This window comes from Euphorbia lathyris, chromosome 1 (assembly GCF_963576675.1).
Source record: "Euphorbia lathyris chromosome 1, ddEupLath1.1, whole genome shotgun sequence".
Taxonomy (NCBI): domain Eukaryota; kingdom Viridiplantae; phylum Streptophyta; class Magnoliopsida; order Malpighiales; family Euphorbiaceae; genus Euphorbia; species Euphorbia lathyris.
Genome location: NC_088910.1, coordinates 1476983 through 1485266, shown reverse-complemented (window position 1 = coordinate 1485266; position 8284 = coordinate 1476983).

The window sequence follows — 8284 nt, the reverse complement described above, 5'->3', positions numbered from 1 at the left end:
GGATCCTGAAGTGAAACCTGAAGCAGCTCCAGAATCCTCCCGCAATTTGGGGATAGGCTTCTCCTTGACACTTGGACTAGCAATAGGATTTGGCAGGGTAGACTTCATATTCTTGTTAATATCAGGATGATGATTATGAACAACTGACGGATGTGTCCTTCGTCTAGCAGACCTCTTTGCCACCATCCAGGGCCCAAAATTCCCCCCATCACCTTGGATCCCTTCAGTTCTCCCAATAACACCCTCAACTACCTCTTCTAATACCTTTTCCCTCTTAGGGCACCCCTCCTGAGTATGACCATACATACCACAATCATAGCATATATTATGTAAACCTTCATACTCAATAAAGTACGCTTTGTTATGAACACAGAACTTTGACAACAAAGGTTTTGCAAGATTAATATCAATACAAACCCTTGCAAACTTGCCTCTAATGGCTCCAATTGTAGTTTTGTCCACATGGTGGACCTTCCCAACCAGACCTCCTATTTTATTGAGAAAACTCTCACTATAATATTCAATAGGAAGGCCCGGGAACCTAACCCAAGTCAAAATCCTGTTAACCGAGCAATCATGAGGATTAAAATTAGGAACCCAAGGCCGTAAGGCCAGAACATGGTTAGAAATAATATACGGACCCCCATTGATCACAGCATTATAATCCTCAACTCGAGTGAATTTAATGACATAGTAGTCATTTTCCAGGTCAGTAATACTGACTTTTCCTTTCTTAGCCCACTGAGCTTGGATCCTTTGAGCAAAGTAGTTAAAGCTAATTATCTTCCCAAGCACTGTTACTATTAAAGAAACTTTCCACTTCTCCCTTAGCTCCTGCTTATCTGCTGAGGAGAGCCTAATCACAAAACAAAGAGGATCGTCTTGTTCACCATCCTCTTCATCAGATTCAGAGTACACTTCATCAGACTCCCCCTCCATCAACACTTCCTCCATACAAGGCTCCTCCTCAACCACCCCCATTACCGTATCTCTCCAAGAACTTTTCCCTATCCCATTCATACCAACCCTAGAACTGGGGGAAACCGCGTTCCCCTGAACCTGAGTCCCACACTCCTCACCAAACCTACCCGACACCCCTTTATTAAACTGGATCTTTCCCGAGGCAGCTTGCACCACTGCCGCCGCCCCAATCTGCACAGCACCATTCCTGCCCGGAGAATTGCTGCCCGCGCCGGCACTCAACCCGCAGTTCCCAGCAGCGTCGGTTCATAACCCGGATTGCCCAGCATCGCCGGCGCATGGCTCGGAATGCCCAGCATCACCCTCCGACAGGGGAGGCGCCTTACCCCCAGCATCGGCCACCATTCCAGATCCAGCCGCCCTTGCGTCCCCCCCAGCCGCACATCCTGAGCACTCGGCGCCACCCAAACCCCCATCACGCCCTCCCGCCTATCAATCCCTAGCCTTCCTGTCGCGCCGCCCATCACCTCACCCGACACCCTCCCCTTCTCACACCCCGCATCCTCCTTCAACCCATCACCCCTAACACCCCATTCCTCCAGCCCGCCCTTCCCATCCCCGCCGATCTCCTCTGCCCGATCTGCCCAAGCCGCTGCCGACACCACCCCCTCACATTTTGAAAGTTCCCATTTTGAAAAAAAAAGAACGTACATGATCACATGTTCTTTTTCTGGAACTTACCATTAATTTTGAGTGAAAAGAATGGATTTGGATTCTCAAGTTCGCTTTTAATTGGAAAGGACATATTTAATACTCAACCATTAATTGTGATATAATAGTTCAATAAATAAATAATTGGCAAAAAGCATATTTAAGCCCCTGAACTTTACCTGTTTTAAGGATTGAGCCCCTGATCAATTATTTTTCCACATTGAACCCCTGATCATTGAGTTTGTTATGGATTTGGCCCTTATTTAACTTTTCTGTCGAGTTTGGACTGCATACATCGTTAGAGCGATTCGGCTTGTTGACATGGACAAATAAAAAAAAGATTTCTTTGACTATGAGAGATAAAAAATTAAAAATTAAAACGAAATTATAAAAATTAATTTTCAGTATATTCTTCCAAAATCGATTTTCTTCTCTCCCATTTTGTGATTTTCAATATTAGAATTGCCAAATCGATCTTCTCATCTCCTAAACTCGACAAAAAGTTAAATAAGGGCCTAAACCATAACAAAATCAATGTTCAGGGGCTCAATGTGGAAAAATAATTGATCAGGGGCTTGATCCTTAAAACAGATAAAGTTCAGGGGCTTAAATATGTTTTTTGCCTAAATAATTCAATTTTTGTTTCAAAAAAAATAATAATTCAATTTTAAAATTATAATAATTAAATCTCGAACACTAATTTTATAATTAGTAGTTCGGTTTTGATATATGTAGCTCCAGTACCTATAGATCGGGGTCTAGATCATAAAAATTTAAATTCTACTTCAACAGATTCATAAAAATAAAATGAACAATATAATAGATAAATTATATCATAAAATGAGAGTAAAAAGTATGTGTACTTACAGTAAGAAAATTAATGTCTAACATGTGACTGTTGAATCTAGGGTTAGATAGATGAGAGAATTATGGAGATAGACAGATAAGTAATAGGCACAATAATGAATTGAATCAGCTTAATGATTCTGGCTCAGAGGCCTTGTATTTATAGTGAGCCAATAATAGTTTGTATAGAAATACAATACATAAGTATAGTCGTATTAAAACTCTACCTAGCTAGGAATATAGACAGAGTAGAGGAGAATCTGTTTGTGGCATGATGTTCTCCTCATGAGGAATTGCATTCTGTATTTCCGGTGTGATGATGTCCGCAGCATCAACTGGAGTGTTATCTTCAACATTAGGATCATTATGAGGAACAGGTGTTGATGCAGCAGTGACTACCGGTGACAGATATTGAGGTGGAGCTAAAGGAGCACTGTTTGTGGCTTCAGAGTCAGGAGGAGTGGTTGGGGTTTCAGGATGAGGTCCAGGTGTGATGGGTGCAGAGTATGGAACCAGGTTAGAAGAAGATACTATAGGATTGGGATTAGAGAAATTACCTGGATACGGGCCGAGTAGAGATGGTAGTTGACACGATGTGCTTACCCATGAGTTGCTAGATGAAGGTGATGATGCAGTGATTGTTGATGCAGGAAAGACTTCTTCATTGTGCTGCACAAATTTGCAGATGTATATGCGTCCGGTGGCATATTCAAGACATATATCCCCAGAATGATTTTCTGAGGGACCAAGGTAGACACATAGCTTGGAGCGAAAATCAAATTTGTGCTGGTTGTATGGACGAAGAAGGGGATAAATACCACTGCCAAAAATGCGTAAGGCCTTGTAGGCAGGTTGTTTCTTGTAGAACAAGAAATAGGGTGACTTATTGTTGAGGATTTTGGTGGGTAAGTAGTTAATTAGCCTAATGTTGTGTATCATGGCATAGTTCCAAAATTTTGGAGGTAAAGATGCATTGGCTAGTAAAGTAAGGCAAGTGTCAACGACATGTCTAATTTTCCTCTCAGCTATACCGTTTTGTGCATGAGTGTGAGGGCATGCAATCTTGTGTATAATGCCGTGACGTTTGAAAAAAGGTTGTAGTTTTTGAAACTCCCCCCCAAGATCAGAGTAAATATTCTTAACCCTTGCACTATACTGATTAGAGATCATGGCATAAAAATCACAGAAGGTGGAAAAGACATCACTCTTATTCTTTAAACAAAAAACCCATCCAAATCTGGTGAATTCATCAATGATTATTAAAAAATAACGGTGGCCAAGACAAGAAGAAACTGGAGCTGGCCCCCAAACATCCAGATGTAAGTTTTCAAAAGTAAATGTGCTAGAGCGACTAATAGATGGTAAAGAGCTCCTAGCAAGCTTGCCTAATGGACAGAAAGAACATTTGCTAACTGGTTTTGAAGAGGATAGATTGTTTCCTTTGAGAACTGAGCTGACTGTCTGATTCTGATAATGTCCAAGCCGTGCATGCCACCTTTCAAAAGACACCTTCTCTCCAACTAGCGCCTCCTTCAGGGTGGATGTAAGCACATAGAGTCCATCTTTACTCGGGCCCCGTAACAGGATTTCCCCAGTTGTTTGGTCCTTCACAAGAAAATGGTTAGGCCAAAATTCAAAGAAACATGAGTTGTCACGGGTAAATTTTTGAACAGATAATAAAGATTTGGTAAGTTTGGGAACAAGTAGGGCATCATTAATTTTCAGATTATTGATATTCGAATTTCCAAAGTGAGAAATTTGCAAACCTTGACCATTGCCAAACTGAACTGTATCATATCCTGGATATGGCTGCAGTTGTTGAAGTTGAGCCGGATTTGCCGTCATGTGATTAGTTGCTCCTGTGTCTGGGTACCAAGGTTGATTAGGACCCATGAATGGATTCGGTGGTTGTTGCCATGCCATATGCGCTTGTGGTCCAGGATTGTATTGTGCTCTTGAGTTGTTCTTTGGCCTTTTGCACTTGTCAGCCCAGTGGCTTGGATCACCACAATTGTAGCACTTGCCACTCCTTCTTTTCTTTGGATTCTGCTTCTTTGCTTGATTTGTTTCCATGGTGGATACATTGGCCTCAGGCTGAAGCAGAGTTGTCTTTCTGGTTGATTGAATCATGCCCTCAACTATCTTCAGGCTATGCAAAATCTCTTGATAGTTGATGTTTGTACCGCGCTAAGTTACCAGATTCTGAACCGTGGAGCGATACTCTTCTGCTAAACCTTTGTAAAGGACTGACGGTAGTAGATGCCGAGGATAAGGATTCCCTGAGGCAGCCAGATCATCAAGGATGGATTTCACTTTTTGCATATATGCCGTAACAGACATTCCTCCTTGCTCAAGTTCATGCAGTTCGACTCCCATCTGAAACTGCTTGCTGCCTGTAATTAGCCCGTAGGCATCCTCTAAGGCTAGCCAAATGTCATGTGAATATTTGAGATATGCAATCTCAGAAAACACCTCTTCGGTGATTAAATTTAGGAGCAAAGTCCTAACCACATTTTCTATATCATCCCATTGAATAAAAGATGGATTTATGATTAAATCCGTAGCTGATGTCACAAAACCTGTTCTAGGAATAAATTTGGGTGGTGGTGGTGTTGAACTAAGAATATGAGGAAGAAGATGATAGGTTTGAAGTGTGGATTCCATGGACATTCTCCATGCTTTGTAGTTGTTTGGTGTTAATTTGATGTTAATGTTGATATTTGCGGGTGGTTGTCTTGGTTGTTCAACATGAGTGGGGATAGGTTCTGGAGGGACAGGATTGTTTCTGGTATGAGGAACGGATGAGGAAATAAAATTGTGTCTAACATTGTTTGACGGTGCATCAACAGTGTTATGAAACGAATTTGAGAAGAAAGAAGGTGAGGGATCATGGGATACTTGAGTATTGTAACAAAACGGTGAAGTATAAGATTCAGAAATAACCTGATTTCTATTACTGGTTTCAGCTGCCTGATACGCTACTAGGGCAGCAAGAACTGATGGAGAAAATAGAGTTGGAGGTGTCGCCGATTGTTGTAATTGAGTAGATGGCTGCTGAACCCGGGTTTGTTGATTTTGCGGCAGCGAAACTGCTGCCTTGTATGCCGCAAGCGCGGCTAGCACCGCTGCATCGGCTGTGGAGTTCGTCGGAGTCACGAGAGGCGTGACTTGCGCATTGACAGCAGCGGTAGCGGGGATCGCGTTGACAGCGGCAGTAGCAGGAATCGCGGCTTGCGCGTTGACATCGGTTGCGGGATCGCGGCTTGCGATTTTTGCTGTTGCGCGCCGCCAAGGTTTGCCGCATGAAACGCGGCTAGCGCATCGCGGACCGCCTGCGGTAGGAGGTCGTCGATGGTCTGTTGCGATTGCGCTGGTTGCGGCTCACGGTGAACGGCAGCCGCTGTGAGAGCGGCCTGCGATTCACGTTGTCGTTGGTGCTGTTGCGCCTGTTGCGCGGCTATGGCGTCAAGAACCGCCTGCGGCAGCAAATCTGTCGCGGTTGTCGGAGGTGGCTGCGACGTTTGTGGCAGAGGATTGTTTGCCGCGAGGAATGACGATTCACCGGTTACAAATGGAGAGGTGAATCGCCAGCCTGAGCTCGGTGCGATGGAATCGCCGGACACGATTGGATCTGCGGCGGCAGACGGGGCGGCGGCGGCTGCAGCAATGGCGGCTTTATATTGTGAATAGGTCGGGGATTGAGGATGATCAGAGGATTCGGAGGATGTGGAAGTTGATACTACTGATACCATGTTGAATCTAGGGTTAGATAGATGAGAGAATTATGGAGATAGACAGATAAGTAATAGGCACAATAATGAATTGAATCAGCTTAATGATTCTGGCTCAAAGGCCTTGTATTTATAGTGAGCCAATAATAGTTTGTATAGGAATACAATACATAAGTATAGTCGTATTAAAACTCTACCTAGCTAGGAATATAGACAGAGTAAAACTCTAACTAGATAGGAATCTATTTACAGAGATAATTAGAATATTATCTCTAACAGTGACAATTTACCCCTTCGAGTTGACATGTTCTGAAAATTTTACACAATTGCTTTATTTTCGATACTGATAAAAATTCTTTTCTCAACGTAACACACTATACAATCTGTGAGAAAGTCATCACTCATCTTGTTGTGCAAAAAAAAAAAACTTATATATACAACCCTAAGGGTTGTATATATTAAAACCGTTAATATTTATAATTTTATCTGATACGGTTGAAGAATTGACTTGTAAGTTTATAGAGAAATTTGATAAATTTTAATTAAATGGCAGTTTTGTAATTTCTATTAAATTTAAAAATTTCGTATATTGGTGTTTTCGGATCCTATTTTACATGGAAACGGATCAACGAACCATTTCCGTTCTATTTCACACAGTTTTGCTGTGATGCTCGTGCTTTTTCGGACAAATTCCTTCAGTTGGCCTTCAAAAATGCAAATTACTGTTTTTTGGGTTTACTGTGTAATTTTTCTTTTTAATTTTTTTCTTATTCCGTTCAGGGTTAGTTTTAGGATTTTTCTTTTTCTATTTAAAAGAACAATTTCGATTGTATTAGTTAGTTTTTTTTATAATCAGTACATAAATTCCGATTTTTCCAATTTTTTTTCTAAATTTTAGAGGTTATCAATAAGTATTCATATGCGAATCAATTATTTATAATGTGTCTCTCCATTGTGTCAGAATCTTAGTTAATTATGATCATACACATTAATTCATTTTTTTTGGTAGAATTGGAAGGCACGCAGGCCCGGACAGAAAAAAGAAGAAGAAAAAATGAAATCTAAAAAACTAAAAACGAATAACTCTGTTCAAAGCTCAACCTCTACTGTCATCAGTAAGGATTTTCTGGAGACCTGCGGGAGGTACACCAAACTCATGGTGACCCAAAGAACAAGAACCTGCGTAGTTCGCTAGCCAGTCAGCCTCCCTGTTACCATACACATTAATTCATTGATTACTTACAAAATTAACTATAAACATCAAAATCAATTTAAAAAATTACTCATTTTACCTATGTTTGATATCGTATTTTGGGTTAATTTCAAATAAAATCCCGTGGTGCCATGTTTTTTTTTTATAGATTGGTATCTGTGGTTGGCAAAAAAATTTATTTGTTCAAATTTGACCGATAACGACTTCAAAATGAAAATTTTCAAGAATTAAAGTTGTTTAGTATCATATTTACTATAGAACGACATTTTTTATTTTTCAAAATCATCAATTTCAGAGTTTTCTCTCTCTAAACATTAACTATCCGTCTCATAAAAAAACAACACTTAAATAATCTCAAACCTAAAAAATTGAAGAATTTAATTTGTTTAAAATATCATTTAATTCTTGAAAATTTCCATTTTGAGATCATTATGGTCAAATTAGGAAAAATGAAAATTTTGTAATGAAAATTTAATTTATCCATTAAGGGAAAGTTGTCGTTTCCAAAATCAGGCTTCTGCCGATCATTGAGTCACGCATCAAATTATCGTCTTCTAACTTCTGACTTTGCAGACTTACAGTCTGCATTTTTCCTTATTTGATTGATAGAGAGAGACGTCTGACTGACATGGTCTTCTACCTTTTGAGTTTTAACTATATTTGGAAGACCTTGATGTGACTGCTTGTCGCATGCTTCTGATTCCGGTACTGGGCCAGATTTAGGCTTATGCTTTTGATTGTTTTAAGGTTTTTTAAGTTGTTTTTGTTTTATGCTCCAAGTTAAAATAAACAATCAACAAACACATTAGCATTAAAAACAACTTAAATCAAATTTGAATTAAATATCTCGGGGATCTAATTC